General features: G+C 34.9%; 1 pseudogene; it reads left to right on the top strand.

The window, feature by feature from the left end:
- The window catches only part of LOC132143235 (carbohydrate sulfotransferase 12-like), a 30862-nt pseudogene extending 13823 nt beyond the window's left edge, over nucleotides 1-17039 (top strand).
- The last annotated feature ends 497 nt before the right edge of the window (nucleotides 17040-17536 follow it).

Genomic DNA, 17536 nt, shown 5'->3' with positions numbered 1-17536 from the left:
AAATGGCCAACAGCATATACAGTAAATGCCGGAATGTAAAGTTATTTTTGCATTTAAACGGTTACATTTTAATGGGGAAAAAACTGTGCATATTTTCCAGCATAGGTGTACTGTGTGCATTTCCTTGTGCATTGAGTTACAAATAAAACATATATAAGACTTAAGGGCTACATTCAAAGTGATCAATATCATACAATACATTTGTGTGGGGAATGGTGAAAAATGGTTCATTATTCAGTGTGAATCAGCCTTTTGCTAAACAGCTCCCAAACTTCATACATTTCTGAAGCCCTCTGGTGACTGCATGGTTTGGTTGTATGGAAAAGAGCAGTGTTAATGTACTGCAAAAACACCTCTGTTTGTGTCATAGTTGCAATTAGAAATGTTCAGTAAAACACAAAACAACATGAAGTTGCTTCTCCTGTGACGAGCTTAATGAATCCCAGAATCCTTCTAGAGAGAATCAATAGCTTCAACATAAGGCTGAAATGTACAGGCTCCAACTTCATACGCCAGGTATGAAGGGACTAAATAACATTTCATGTTTCTCATTGAGTTTTGCAAGGGAATTACCAACTTATTTCATTCTTGAACCAATGCTAGCATACCCTATAAAAAATATAAAAAAAAAAAACATGAAAGACACATTTCAGTTCAGTTTATCATAATGTAGTATCTGTAGCCATATGATATGGGGTTCCATTTGTGCCAAAACTGAGTCAACTGCTTTGTACTATACATTTGTCTTTGTCTACAGTCATTGCCTACTTGTTCAGGTAAATCAGTATATGTTGATGTCGTCTTAATGTGTCATCCTACCGTCTTTTTCTCTGTTGTTTTTGCTGTTGCCTTTATTGTCATCTTGTTCTTTCATCCTTACTGTTGTATTGTTCTGTCTTCTTGTTCAGTTGTCTTTACTGTCATCTTGTTTGGTAGTCTTTACTTTCATATTGTTCTGTTGTCCTTACTGTGGTCTTGTTCTGTTGTCTTTATTGCCATCTTGTCCTGTCACCGTGTTCTGTCATCTTTACTGCTGTCTTTACTGTCTTCGTTGGTCTGTTGTCTTTACTTTTGTCTTGTTCTGTCATCGTTATTATCGTATTTACTGTCGTCTGGTTCTGTCATCCTTACTGTCGTTTTGTTCAGTCCTCTTTACTGTCATCTTTTTCTGTCGTCTTTACTGTTGTCTATACCATCATTTTGTTCTGCGGTCTTTCTTGTCATCTTGTTCTGTTATCATAATGATACAAAATGAAGTGATTAAAAAGCAGTTGCAAATGATGTACAAAATAAATATAGGCTACTCACCTTTGCACCAATAGAACGTTTAGCACTTTGTTTTAATACCAAACTATATGTAATATCTAATTATTATTCATATTTAACTTGCATTAGAAAGGTTTCTGTGACCTCTTGCGATCTTGGCAAAAAGTCTCCAAAAAGTCTATGATGCATGATGGGATACACTAGGCCTTGAATACCGGTCTGGATTTAGTGTGCATTAAGGGCACTGTGCTTTGGCGTTTTTAAGATCTGGACAGTCTTGTGCACTTACTTCCTGTCGCAAGACGATAAGCGTAACCAATGAGCTGGAAGATAATTGATTAGTTCATCTCTCGAGTCTTCGGGTTTTTCGAGTAGTTCACTCATCATGTGACAGACCCATAAGCTTTAACCTATGCAGTCTGAGTCTTAATAATAATAATAATAACCAACGCTTTATTACCTTTGTTACAACATTCAGTGTATGGAAAATAACCATCATAACAGAAATTCAGAATTTATAAACTATAAGAAGTAAAAAGCTACAATTTGAGACCAGAAACGCAGTAACTGTAAGAGAAAATAATAATTAAATTAATGTTGATAATAATAATAATAATAATAATAGTCTATGGTTAAAGCTTATGGAGGTGTCACGTGATGAAGGAACGACTCAAACCCGAGGACTTGTCAGATTAGAGGTGAGGTGAGTTAATCATAGACTGAAGACCCATGTAAACAATTAATTAAACTTTTCTGTTTCTTATAGCATTATAGTTTTGTATTGTTTGCAGTGTGATCAACATTTGCAGAAGTACTAGTAGACTTGTTTGGGAAGTAACAGTCGAGCTACAGAGAAGGACAGCAGCTTGTGAGTGTTTTGCCTTGTTTTCTCATCAGACTAGTGTGTGATCGTCATTGCTTGGAAAGTTTTTGGTTTAAATTGTGTGTGTCTTACCCTGGTTAATACGTACCGAAAGTGGCGCTTGGTTTTGCGTTTGCCTATCGCGGGACTGCCTGGTTTCGATCTGCTAAATAGTGAGGCGTGGCCAGCTGACTTCAATCACAGGTAATCAGGCTAATACAAAAGCGTCTGCTAAATGATTAAATGTAAATTTAAATGTAACACGCAACATTTTAATTATATTTTGATAAAAAAGAACAAAATCGTTCAAATCGTTACTTTTGCTGAATGAGACTCAAATGTCCAAGTCTGTAAAATGATCAGAACTTCTCATCACAATCTTGCAGTAATGACGTTGCTGTGTTGAAACACTTTATATATAGATAGATATAGATATATATGCATTACTTATACTAACAAAATGCTGCTTTTCAATTGGTTTTATGACTGAGGCCTCAAGTAGATATGTAGAAATTGTATTTTTCATTCTTGTAAAGCATGCAAATATCAAGGAATGAATGTGTCTGTTTTCTACAATTCACAACAATAATGGCACTTGCATTTAACTGAATAATTATTTCTCATATTTAGGACAATTGCTCGTGGCAGCTGTCTTCTCTGAACAGTGGCCTTGTGAACACCGGCCTCAGTACACTAAAGGTACAGTGTGTTTCATTTTTAAACTGTTATACACAGCAGTAGAGCAGTTTTTGGCTCAATCATGTGCTACACGTTACAATTTGAACTTTATCACAATATGCAAATTTTTTGAGAAGGACCTGTATAGTAAATCTCAGAATGTAAAGTTATTTTTGCATTTAAACGGTTTAATTTTCATGGGAAAAAATGGTGCATATTTTCTAGTATAAGTGCACTGTGTGCATTTCCTTGTGCATTGAATTGCTTCACGTTAAACTTGTGCATTGCGTTCACATTCTGGGCTTTTCTTGTGTGTAAATAGTAGGCTATGCTTTATTAATAAGGTGTATGCTTTGCTTTTTTAATCATTGTCTTAATGCATTAAGCCATATTAATCATTTTCAAATAATGGTTTTCAAAGGGAGGAAAAAGTCTTAACTTAAGACTCTGCATGTCACATTCATATTCCGGTCACATCTGCTTCCCAGTAGGCAAGGCAAAGTTTGCAACATTAATAAGGTGTAGACCGAATTTAGCTGTACTTTTACACCATCTTCTTTTATCAAGCCTATAACAGCTTAGCGTATAATGTTCATGTTCATCTGCTTTCCGGTAACTATACTTTATAAATACATATTAATAAATATACAGAGTTTGGGCTTTTTAATTTATACCACTGTTTTGTCTTCGTTCATTAAGCCACGTATTTTCTTTAGGTTTTTAGTGGGGCACAAAACACTTAACATGCAATTTAGCACAATTTGCTTTCATGTTCTGGGCTATTATTAATAAGGTGTGTCCTCCAGTGTGACTGTTTTAGTAGGATACATTAAGCCATGTTAAGCGTTTGTGAAACAGTCTGCGGCGCATCCCCAAGCTAATGGTACAGCCCACTGAGCAAATTGTATGAGAAAAAAATTGAAAAATAGAAAGTTGTTTAGATTTAATTTATGCAAATAATAATTTCTAAAGTCACAATTTCGCAAAAGTAAAATTGAAAAAAGGAAATAAAATGGCAATTGTTCCTTTATGAAGTAGTTGAACAAAATGAAAAAAATTATGTTTGGTTTCACTTTTTCATTTTTGCATTTGCTCCATGTGGTCTGAATATTGAATTGTGAAGTGTTACACGGACCCCATTAGTTCATGCTTTCTCTGTATCTAACAAGCCATTGTTCACTCATAAATTCAATATAGTGATTAAACTAAATGGTGGACTTTCTCAAAGATGAGAGCTGTAGTGAGAAAATGTTGTTTTGGAGAGTTTTGGTGGCAACTCTGGCCCAGGACGTTGTTTCATGGGCGAAAAAGAAAAGGAAGACGCTCACCGACAAGTGCTCAAATGACGGGATCATTGTAAAGCATGCAAATATCAAGGAATGAATGTGTCTGTTTTCTACAATTCACAACAATAATGGCACTTGCATTTAACTGAATAATTATTTCTCATAGTTAGGACAATTGCTCGTGGCAGCTGTCTTCTCTGAACAGCGGTCTTGTGAACACCGGCCTCAGTACACTAAAGGTACAGTGTGTTTCATTTTTAAACTGTTATACACAGCAGTAGGGCAGTTTTTGGCTCAATCATGTGCTACACGTTACAATTTCAAATATTTTTTTTGCGTATGCAGTATACCTGTAACTACTGTATTTATTTTCTTTCTTTTTTTTTCACAGATCTTAGAAAACACTTCACAATCTACAACCTCTAAAATGTATGATGCTATATTAAATGTTTTCAATATTTTTTATTTATTAATAATAATATTTAAAATAAACTGTCATAGACTTATTTACTGACACTTTGACAAACATATTTGTACTGTAATTTTTGTAGGTCAAAATTTTTGTTTTTCTATTTTTACTTCTAGAACCCAGATTTGACAGAACTACACACCCAACTGAGGCATACCTGTTTTAATTCATGATCACCACAGATACTTCTGCAAATAACCCGCTTTGTAAGTTGCGCCTCATAGCTACACCTTAAAGAAGCACATAATTTTGGGGAAATGTCCTGTGTATTTGGAAAATTACTGAAATACTTTTATTAAAGATTAACATTAATTAAATATTTAGTTCAACAAATGTTTTTAATTATGCCACTTAATCTGTCATTTTATCCCAAGTAAATTATCCCACCTCCGGCCAGATATTTTAATAAAGGGCTCACTATAGCTTTATTTCTCAGTCAGCTTGGTTCTGAATTTCAAAACCCCCAAAAGCTTGCTCTCCAACTCATAGATGAGACATGCAGATAGTGATAAGGATGTGAAAATGGCCAACAGCATATACAGGTCCTTCTAAAAAAATTAGCATATTGTGATAAAGTTCATTATTTTCCATAATGTAATGATAAAAATTAAACTTTCATATACTTTAGATTCATTGCACACCAACTGAAATATTTCAGGTCTTTTATTGTTTTAATACTGATGATTTTGGCATACAGCTCATGAAAACCCAAAATTCCTATCTCAAAAAATTAGCATATCATGAAAATGTTCTCTAAACGAGCTATTAACCTAATCATCTGAATCAACTAATTAACTCTAAACACCTGCAAAAGATTCCTGAGGCATTTAAAAACTCCCAGCCTGGTTCATTACTCAAAACCGCAATCATGGGTAAGACTGCCGACCTGACTGCTGTCCAGAAGGCCATCATTGACACCCTCAAGTGAGAGGGTAAGACACAGAAAGAAATTTCTGAACGAATAGGCTTTTCCCAGAGTGCTGTATCAAGGCACCTCAGTGGGAAGTCTGTGGGAAGGAAAAAGTGTGGCAAAAAACGCTGCACAATGAGAAGAGGTGACCGGACCCTGAGGAAGATTGTGGAGAAGGACCGATTCCAGACCTTGGGGGACCTGCGGAAGCAGTGGACTGAGTCTGGAGTAGAAACATCCAGAGCCACCGTGCACAGGCGTGTGCAGGAAATGGGCTACAGAGAAGCAGCAATTAGTCTGGAGGAAGACTGGGGAGAAGGAAATGCCAAAATGCCTGAAGTCCAATGTCAAGTACCCACAGTCAGTTATGGTCTGGGGTGCCATGTCAGCTGCTGGTGTTGGTCCACTGTGTTTTATCAAGGGCAGGGTCAATGCAGCTAGCTATCAGGAGATTTTGGAGCACTTCATGCTTCCATCTGCTGAAAAGCTTTATGGAGATGAAGATTTCGTTTTTCAGCACGACCTGGCACCTGCTCACAGTGCCAAAACCACTGGTAAATGGTTTACTGACCATGGTATTACTGTGCTCAATTGGCCTGCCAACTCTCCTGACCTGAACCCCATAGAGAATCTGTGGGATATTGTGAAGAGAAAGTTGAGAGACGCAAGACCCAACACTCTGGATGAGCTTAAGGCCGCTATCGAAGCATCCTGGGCCTCCATAACACCTCAGCAGTGCCACAGGCTGATTGCCTCCATGCCACGCCGCATTGAAGCAGTCATTTCTGCAAAAGGATTCCCGACCAAGTATTGAGTGCATAACTGAACATAATTATTTGAAGGTTGACTTTTTTTGTATTAAAAACACTTTTCTTTTATTGGTCGGATGAAATATGCTAATTTTTTGAGATAGGAATTTTGGGTTTTCATGAGCTGTATGCCAAAATCATCAGTATTAAAACAATAAAAGACCTGAAATATTTCAGTTGGTGTGCAATGAATCTAAAATATATGAAAGTTTAATTTTTATCATTACATTATGGAAAATAATGAACTTTATCACAATATGCAAATTTTTTGAGAAGGACCTGTACAGTAAATCTCAGAATATAAAGTTATTTTTGCATTTAAACGGTCTAATTTTCATGGGAAAAAATGGTGCATATTTTCTAGTATAAGTGCACTGTGTGCATTTCCTTGTGCATTGAATTGCTTCACGTTAAACTTGTGCATTGCATTCACATTCTGGGCTTTTCTTGTGTGTAAATAGTAGGCTATGCTTTATTAATAAGGTGTATGCTTTGCTTTTTTAATCATTGTCTTAATGCATTAAGCCATATTAATCATTTTCAAATAATGGTTTTCAAAAGGAGGAAAAAGTCTTAACTTAAGACTCTGCTTGTCACATTCATATTCCGGTCACATCTGCTTCCCAGTAGGCAAGGCAAAGTTTGCAACATTAATAAGGTGTAGACCGAATTTAGCTGTACTTTTACACCATCTTCTTTTATCAAGCCTATAACAGCTTAGCGTATAATGTTCATGTTCATCTGCTTTCCGGTAACTATACTTTATAAATACATTGTATTAATAAATAAACAGAGTTTGGGCTTTTTAATTTATACCACTGTTTTGTCTTCGTTCATTGAGCCACGTATTTTCTTTAGGTTTTTAGTGGGGCACAAAACACTTAACATGCAATTTAGCACAATTTGCTTTCATGTTCTGGGCTATTATTAATAAGGTGTGTCCTCCAGTGTGACTGTTTTAGTAGGATACATTAAGCCATGTTAAGCGTTTGTGAAACAGTCTGCGGCGCATCCCCAAGCTAATGGTACAGCCCACTGCGCAAATTGTATGAGAAAAAAATTGAAAAATAGAAAGTTGTTTAGATTTAATTTATTCAAATAATAATTTCTAAAGTGACAATTTCGCAAAAGTAAAATTGAAAAAAGGAAATAAAATGGCAATTGTTCCTTTATGAAGTAGATGAACAAAATGAAAAAAATTATGTTTGGTTTCACTTTTTCATTTTTGCATTTGCTCCATGTGGTCTGAATATTGAATTGTGAAGTGTTACATGGACCCCATTAGTTAATGCTTTCTCTGTATCTAACAAGCCATTGTTCACTCATAAATTTAATATAGTGATTAAACTAAATGGTGGGCGAAAAAATTGTTTCATGGGCGAAAAAGAAAAGGAAGACGCTCACCGACAAGTGCTCAAATGACGGGATCATGAGATATCCACAACTTTAAGTAAGGCATAATTGATGATGAGGTCCGTAGTCAATTATTCCACTTATACTATGGTTGCCACACCTCAAGACATTGATCTGATGATTTATTTAAAGGGATTCGTCCAGTTTTTGTACTTAAATCGCTATTGTGAGTAGGACTATTTCTTCCGCATCTCATTCAATGCCTCTTTTGCTAGTATCCTACCAAAACGTTGTTTTAAAGCTGGTAACGGAGGCTTGAGCAATTGATAGCATTCTAATGCAGTTATTAATGAAGTTATTAGAAAGTGAGCTAAAACGACAGAGACACAGAGAGAGAGAGAGAAAGAAAGAGAGAGAGCTTGTGTGAATTAGGCTTACATACCTCTGTGCGTCTCTAAACACTCTTCTGCTGCGGCATCTCTTAACAGCACTGTTATTACATCACTAGTGAGAAATGTCATGTGTAGCATTTAAATTTGCTACACTATATATGCTAACTGATAAAATCGTCAGGGCAGAGCTGACAACACATTTTTGTGCAAACTGCATTACCGTTATTACGGTTTAACTATGCGAAGTAATATAGAATTGTAATGCGGTCATGAGAGCTGCCTGGAACTACGTTAAGTTAATCATAAAATGTAGTTTGAAAGGCTGCGTGTTCGATTTTCCACATACACTGCTGAGCCGCTTCAGCAGACAAAAATGCACACAATAATGTTAAAATGTGCAGTTATGGCGAATTAACTCATAAACACGGTCTTAAACGAGTCCTAAATGTCCCTAACATGTTGGGAGAAAAGCGAATGTGTGTGTCAGATCCTTGCTGCTTTTAAAGTGAAAACTGATGAAGTCTGTCATTGATGTAAATCAAAGAACAAAAGAAAAAGGAAAAACCAATCCACTGCTCAAGTCGCTAATTAACTTTTGTAGTTTGAATAAAGATTCATTTATATTCATTTCACAACTACAAATTAATGAGCAAATAACAAAGATGTCATATTTTAAATACAGTTTAATGGCATCTTTTTTACCAAGTAGCCTACTGTTAATAAAGGTGGGATATCCAAAATCAGAAACAGAAGCTAACAGAGGTCGGGGCAGGCAGCAGAGAATCACAGTCGGTATAAAAAATCCCAGATCAAACACGGAACAAACACAGGGAAAACATCTTCGGATATTTTAAATTTAGTCAGAGAGCTTTCTGTCCCTCCATTGAAAAGGTATGTACGGTATAATGTCCATGTCCAGAAAGGTAATAAAACATCTTCAAAGTAGTCCATGTTACATCAGAGGATCAGTTAGAATTTTTTGAAGCATCGAAAATACATTTGGTCTGCTTTGGTTAAGCTGTTAACTTTTTTTAACGTGGCTGACACTCCCTCTGAGTTAAAACAAACCAGTATCCCGGAGTAATTCGATTCGAGAACTGAGGAGCTGATGATACTGCGCATGTGTGATTCAGTGTGAAGCAGACTGACACACAGTGCGTCTGAACCGAACTGGTTCTTTTGATGATTGATTCTGAACTGATTCTGTGCTAATGTTATGAGTGCGGGCAACGTTCCCTCTAAAAAAATTTCTTGCTGAGCAAAATTTTTCTCAATTGGGCAGACATGTCGGTCGCCTGAGCAAAAACAATCTTTATACCACACCTTTACAGCAGACACAAAAATAGTGTGTAACTTTTAACTTTGATGTGCTATTTATTTTTTATATATGTGCTATTTCTATTTATTTGACCCTTGATGTAACTATATGATTTACATTTTAGGTTACCTGAGAATTTCTTTTTTACAGTATACACTGCCATTAAAAAGTTTAGAATCAGTAAATTTTGTTAATTTTTTTTAAAGAAGTTTCTTAGGCTCATCAAGGCTTTATCTATTTGATAAAAAATACTTTTGTGAAATATTATTGGAATTTAAAATAAAAGTTTTCTATGTTGATATACTTTAAAATATAATTTATTCCTATAAATTAAAGCTGAATTTTCATGGTCACATGATTAAATTTTTTTTTTGAATATTTAAAAGTATAAATATATTATAAATATTCAAATATTAGAAACTGCAATAGCCTAATAGTTCACAATATTACTGTTTTTTCTGTAATTTTAATCTAATTAATACAGCCTTGATGAGCATAAGTGACTCCATTAAAAAAAGGTAAAAAGGTCAATTATTTTTTTTTTTCATTTGGGGAACATCTATATAGTACTAAAATACTATAAAATGGCTTTCCCAACTCATTTTTGCATGTGCGCGGCACATTATTTCTTCTGCGTGTCCGCGGTGGAAGAAGTGCGCAGCCGCGCGCGCGCGCAGCTTAGAGGGAACCATGAGTGCGGGTAAACCGAAGGCTTGAATCAAGGGCAATCATCACCAATGATGTCATTACGTCGAGCACAAAAGAACGGGTGAACCGTTTTCTTCAACCAGTTTATTGAATTGAACTGTCTGAAAGAACCTTTTTGCGGTAAAGAACCGAACTTCCCATCACTTCTGGTGATCCGAAAACCGATGCAACCGGTTCTTGACTCGAGAACGAGTAAATCTTTCGTTCGTTATCTGGCTCTGTGTTCATCTTAAGTTCTCTCTTCAAAGCAGTTCAGTCAGTGTACTGTTTGAGTACATGAATTACTCCGGGATTTTGGTTTGTTTTAACTGTCAGCCACGTTAAAAAAGTTAACAGCTTACGTCATTGGTGGATTAATGGTTATTGGAGACGCGAACCATTTCAAATGATTCAGTTCGATTTGGTGAACTGGTTCAAGAAGATCCGGTTACATCGAGTGATTCGTTTGTGAGCGGGACATCACTACACTGCAGTGTTGTGAACGTGCTCACAACAGACCTGGAAGAGAAGAGAATGCTGAATAAAATTTTTGCTATTTTTGAACCAAAATGTATTTTCGATGCTGCAAAAAATTCTAACTGACCCTTTGATGTCACATGGACTAGTTTGAAGATGGTTTTATAGCCTTTCTGGACATGGACAGTATACCGTACACATTTTCAATGGAGGGACTGAGAGCTCTCTGACTAAATCTAAAATATCTTACACTGTGCTCCGAAGATGAAAGGAGGTCTTATGGGTTTGGAACGACATGGGGGTGAGTCATTAATGTCATAATTTTAATATTTGGGTGAACTAACCCTTTAAGTCATTTTTTCTAATTTGTGAAGCTCAAATATCTTTTGCTGCACATCAGAAATATATTCCTTGGTTTTTCTCATTGTGATGCATGATTAAGGGAAATTGGCCGTTGTTTTCCCTTCTATTTATATTCCTGTGAAGCAGGAACCCATGGCTGGATAATTTCATATTCATAATCACCCTGGTATTCTCAAAATTGTAAATATGAATGGGAATATGCTTCACAATTATTTTAATCATAAGAATAATTGTGTCCAATGTGTATTTGAGAAAAACATTTATTTCATAATGATATTTTCCCCCATTTTCAATTGTTTTAGTTCAGTGAAGGATACACTGTAAAAAATGTACTGTAGAATTTACAGGATTTTACTGGCAAAAAAGTTGCCAATAAAATCCTGTAAAAATGATGTTAATTGCTGTAAAAATGGATTACAGGACATTACGGCAAAGCAAATTACAGTTGATTGCTGTATGTGAAATACAGTAGTTTGTAGTATTTTTTACAGTAACATTGCATTTTACTTGTAGTTTATTTTACAGCAATTTTTTTTGTAAATTCACTAAAGTACAGTATTTACCTGGCAAAAAAGTTGCCAATAAAGTCCTGTAAATATATTTTACAGTATTTTTTTGTAATTTCATTAAATTACAGTATTTAACTGGCAACAAAAGTTGCCAATAAAATCCTGTAAATACCCCTAAATACAATATGATGTTGTAGTAATTTAACAAAGAAACTGCTTTAAAGAATAATTTTAACAGTAAACTATAGAATACTGATATAAATGCATTATCATGAGCTCTATCTTAATACATTTACAAATGAATAAAAACCAAGTCAATGATGTTGCAAATAAGTATTTATTAAAACTGGCAGAAAGACATTGCAAGGCTTTTACTGGTAAAATAAAATTTTCAGTCTTTCAACAGTTAAATCTTATCATTAAAATAGCATAGCATCACAAATAACTGTTTAAAAAAAGCCATATTCAGAGTAGAACATTAACTTTCTATAAAAATGAAGGTCAATCAACAGAATTTGTATAATTTTGGTAAAAAAAATATGTTTTAAAGAAAGGGATTAAAATAAAATGCTGGTATCAACATTAAATCACAAATTCTGTTGTTTGAGCTTATGTTCTATTAAATTAAGAATATTCCTGCAAAAGACAATTTAATAAATACATACTGAAAGTCCATCAACTATCTGAGATGAGCACACACATGAGGGTTGTTCCGCTTCTCTGAGACCTTTCCACTTGTTTTGCCTCCATGTGTCCGTCTTGTATCCAGTGGGTGTTGTGATTCCAAGAAAACATCTGCACATAAAAACAAGCAGAAGCATCAGGATAAAGTTATGTATCAAATGAAACTAGCTCAATAAAATAAATGCCAAAATGCCACTTATACAATACAATCAGCATTTACCAGTACTTAAAAGGTTACTCCACCTCAAAATGAAAATCTTGCCATTAATCACTTACCTCCATGTCGTTCCAAACCCGTAAAAGCTTTGTTCGTCTTCGGAACACAATTTAAGATATTTTGGATGCAACCGGGAGGATTGTGACTGTCCCATAGAATCTCCAGTAAATACCACTGTCAAGGCCCAGAAAAGTATGAAAGACATCATCAGAAAAGTCCATCAGTGGTTCAACAGTAACGTTATGAAGCGACGACAATACTTTTTGTATGCAAAGAAAACTAAAATAAGGATTTATTCAACAATTAGTCTCCTCTGCGTCAGTGTAGTGCCATTTTTGGAGAGTATCTGTTGGACACACACTACATAGCCTGTTCTGTGTCAGCTGGGTCACATGGACACGCTTTCTATGTTCATTTACGCTTTGATTTGAACGAAAACAGCGTATCCGTGTGGTGCGGCTGACATAATAAAAATTACGACTTTGTTGAATGAAGTTGTTCTTTTTGTTTTCTTTGCATACAAAAAGTATTCTTGTAGCTTCGTAAAATTACAGTTGAACCACTGATGGCAGATGGACTATTCTGACAATTCTTTTCATACTTTTCTGGGCTTAGAGATTGTTAATTGTTTGGCAGTCAGTGGGACAGATGCAAGCCTCCCGGTTCTCATCTGAAATATCTTAAATTGTGTTCTGAAGACGAACATAGCTTTTACGGGTTTGGAACGACATTAACAGTTAACAGTGATGAATGACTACATTTTCATTATGGGGTGGAGTAACCCTTTAAATAAGTAACCTTTTTTGCAAATGAAATTACTTAAGTAAAACTTGTTACCTTTGAAAAAATTAATGTGTGCAAAAGATGCCTGCTCCCGGGAAGCACAATGTTGGGGTATGAATTCACAACCATCTGACCCTCAAATAGTCAAAAGCCACTGGGTGGACCTGAAATGAATAAATATAAGCAATAATGTAACCTACAATGCAGTATTTCAATATAAAATGTAATCTAAATTACAAGTTTATCAAATTATTTAAAGAATTAATACATTACCTAATAAAATCAGCTTCAGAGTCTTGAAGCATCGAACATTTCTCCACATCAGCTGCTATTCTTTGCACCTACAAGACATAAAGAAAATAATCTTGTGATTTCTTTAAAGCATTATGTACTGTAAATGAGACCAAAATTAACACCCAAAAAGGCATACATTTTAGAATAAACAAACTATTATAAATTATATAATTTATAATTATAAATTGTAATATTACATTGTAGAACTGTACCACCAATCAAATTAAATAATTAACAGTGCAAAATTACAACTGTGTAATGACATGAAATTTGAAAATACAATTAATAAATGTTGGAAAAATGCAATGCTACTTATTAAACCTGAAACTAATCCGCCATTAGGTGGCAGTAAATAACTTAATGAGGGAATCAAATGAGTCATTCATTGAACCGATCAGTTCAAAAAAGATGAATCATTTAGCTAAAGTTTGGAGAGTTTTGATTTGAGAATGAGCAAAATAGTTTTGCTTTGGTCTTTGTTTGGAACTATATTCGTTGGTGAAATACAACAACAGTTAATATTGTGTCTAAAAATGTAAGTAACTTGTTAACTAATTGTTTATTGAACTATGTATTTGCAATCGTGATAGTCAGCAAAACAGCTCACTTGTGATGCTTCTTATATCATATGTTATGAATAAACTCAACAGTTGAACATTTACCTCATGTATTTTCTGTGAGTTTATGTGTGCGGTTAAGCTTGTTTTGATGTTGAATGAAACGTTAATATGATCAGAATCAGTCTCGCGTTTCGATGCTTCCTCAGGCTTTTTTTCTTTTCTTTTTTTTTTTTTTTAATCAGGCTAACTTGTCCAGTCGGGCATATAAAGATGTCTTTCACTTATTATAGTAAGGCGTCGAGTCAATATGGGATAGTTAAACACATATAAACGAATGAAATTTTACATTTTGCTGTTCGTCAGTTATTTCGATAGATAGTAGTTACTATGACAATCGTTCGCATTGGGCTTTATTTTAAGTCAGGTAAACAATACTTTAAATGCTCTCAATAAGAACATTTTACTTCCAAAAAAATCAAACATTTGGCGTAACTATGCTATGATAGCAATTCCCAGTTTACTGCACAGAAGTTACCAAGGCCACTAAATGTCAGGATATGAGGCTATTGTGACATGAAATCGCTTATACATTAACTTAAATAAATATAAAAGGATATATTTCTTAAGTATAATTAAGTGAACTTACCAGGAATTATGAATAAAGCCTCTAATCTTCAGTCGTTCTCATGCTGCTCCAGTCGGCTGGGTTTCTGATTTGAATGATGCGCGCGCAATCCCATAATGCCACACTACAGTAAGTTAGTGTAAAAAGCAGGAACTACAGTGACACCTGCTTCTTGTAAATGAATTACAGTTGACGTGGAAATATACTGTTAACAACTGTAAAACCTTATTTGACCCATAATGCATTGCGAATTACAGCTGCATCTTGTAAAATGTTTATACAGTAAAATTCTGTAAAATTGTGCTGTAGAAACTACAGCAATTTTTTACAGTGTAGATATTTGTGATTTTTTTTTTTAAAGAAAAGATCAAAATGATTAACAATGAAGATTTATTTTCATAACCTTCTTTGATCATATTTACCAAGGGTGCCAATAACTCTGACCACGACTGTATGTTTAAGACAAGATTTGAAATAAAGACATAGTTCAAATACATCATCTAAAATACTTAATAGTTAATGATAAATATATTAGTAGACTACTAATTAGGAAGCTGATGGCTTTACCTTCGTTTTTCTGGTGTTAAAGCGCTACAGACTTTTGTTCTTGTTTTTCTAGATTTCAGATATACAACTGTTTATTTTCTTCAGTTTTTCTGCCAAAGGATTGAAAGAATTTTTCACATGTGTTGCGAGTAGGTGAATAGCCTATGGGTGAAAGGCAGGAAACGCACAAAAGCACAGCATTCCATCAATCAAATAAAAATGCAACACGTCACATTCTACTTTTGTGATCTGAAAAGGAAGAAGAGGATACAACACCAGTATAAGGAAAATTGAGGGCGAGTGAATATAATTTATTTTTTATTTTAAGAAGTAACCCATCAAATACATGTAACAGCAAAATATGGTGTGTTGTTTATTCTGTAACAGCGATGATTTAGGTTTATATAAGATGCATCTTTAACAATATTACACCATCTTAAAATGTAAGGTCTTATATTATTTGTAGTTATATTACGATGTCTTATTATTTGATAATATTATAATTTGAATATTTAATAACAGTTTTAGCAAAAGCAAGAAACACTTGACTTGAGATGCTTTCAAAACAATCCAACAGACTCACAGTCATATAATATAAAAATAATATAAAAATGTAGTCTAGCTGGGCAGAGTGTTTATTCTACATTCATATAGTGTGTGAGTTTAGATGTGTAACTTGAAGACCTGCACTTCTAATGAAGACATAAATCAAGACTTTTCATATGAAACATTCTGAAATGTACAGTATGGCGAACAAGAAAATGGGTGAATGATGGATCATATTTTGTGGTGGTAGATTGGGAATTCTGACTCAAACACGTCTTTATTTTTGTGTTTTCCCCCAGAATTCTCAACTTGATTGATTCCTGAGACAAGCATTTGGTTTATTTTAAGGATCTGGTATAGACTTTTGGTGAAAATGCAACAGCAGCTAAAGTGTTTCTTTCTTTTGGGAACAATATTGATCTTATTCTTCATAATTTCCTGGGATTCAAGGAGAAAGATGACTTTTTACCTACAAATGATTTCATCACCAGATCTCACACACCTCCAAATGCGGCAAGAACATACAAGGCGTATAATAAGAGAGCTTTGCTCGGCCAACAGCAGCCTGAAATTTACAGAGAAATTAATTACATTTGACCAGATTCCAAACAAAGCCCTGGACCACCTCATTGTGGATGATCGCCATGGTGTTATTTACTGTTTTGTACCAAAGGTAGCCTGTACCAACTGGAAACGAGTCATGATTGTGCTCAGCCAGAACCTGAAGGCACCTGATGGAGCTCCGTATCTGGATCCTCTTAAAATACCAATAAAGATCATCCACAATTCTACAGTGCATGAGACGTTTAACAAGCTTTGGATGCGTCATGGTAAATACTCACGTCCTTTGATGCATCACAAACTGAAGAATTACACAAAGTTCCTTTTTGTACGGGATCCTTTTGTACGACTTATTTCTGCTTTTCGGAACAAGTTTGTTAAGCCAGATGAGTATTTCTACAGTCATTATGGCTCCACAATTCTTCAACGTTATGCGAATATCTTAAAACCCCCTGAGTCTGCCAAAGAAGCCTTTGCTGCAGGTATCAGATTGTCCTTTACTCACTTTATTAATTAACTATTAGATCCAAAGACTGAGAAGAAGAACCCATTTAATGAGCATTGGCAGCAGATTTACAGACTCTGCCATCTGTGCCAAATTGAGTATGACTTTGTAGGCAAACTTGAAACTCTTGATGAGGATACAGATCATTTGTTGAAGATTCTTGGTCTGGATGATTACATTCACTTTCCCCCAGAGCTCAAAAACAGGACAACTGCAGACTGGGAGCAGGAGTGGTTTGCAAAAATTTCATTAGCTGACAGGAAAAAACTGTACAATCTTTATGAAACAGATTTTAGATTATTTGAATATGACAAACCTGAGACACTTCTGGATGAGTGATACATATTACTGGGGCACATGGAAAACAAATATTAATTGCTAACAGTATCCTGTTAAAATACAAATAATACAATTTCACATATCTCATAAACAGAGCAATGAGAGATGACTGAGGATGATGACAAATTATTTGCAAATCCTGAGCATCACTGACAAACATCTAATCTTGTAAAATGTGTAGTAGGTACTGTGGTTCCATAGTATATAACAGAGTATGTGTGATCACAAATTTTGAAAGTGAATGTTAAACTAAAATGTGCTTGTGCACTCAAAATCAGTTTCAATGCCAGGCATAACAGCAGCTCTCTGATGCCTGAAATTTATATACCGTGAGAGAAAGTATTGAAATATATATTTTTCTCCCATCTCGTATTTATTCCATTTAGGGGTTTCAATACATAGTATACGTCATTTTCTTTCCTAGATGTAGCAGATTGCGGAGGGTATGGTAGGGGTGGGGGAGGTGGTCACGATGACAGCTCAACATCATGATGTCT

This window comes from Carassius carassius, chromosome 7, assembly GCF_963082965.1.
Source record: "Carassius carassius chromosome 7, fCarCar2.1, whole genome shotgun sequence".
In the NCBI taxonomy this organism is placed as follows: Eukaryota; Metazoa; Chordata; class Actinopteri; order Cypriniformes; family Cyprinidae; genus Carassius; species Carassius carassius.
The sequence above is the reverse complement of the archived record's forward strand: the minus strand, read 5'-3'. Positions and strand labels throughout refer to the sequence as shown.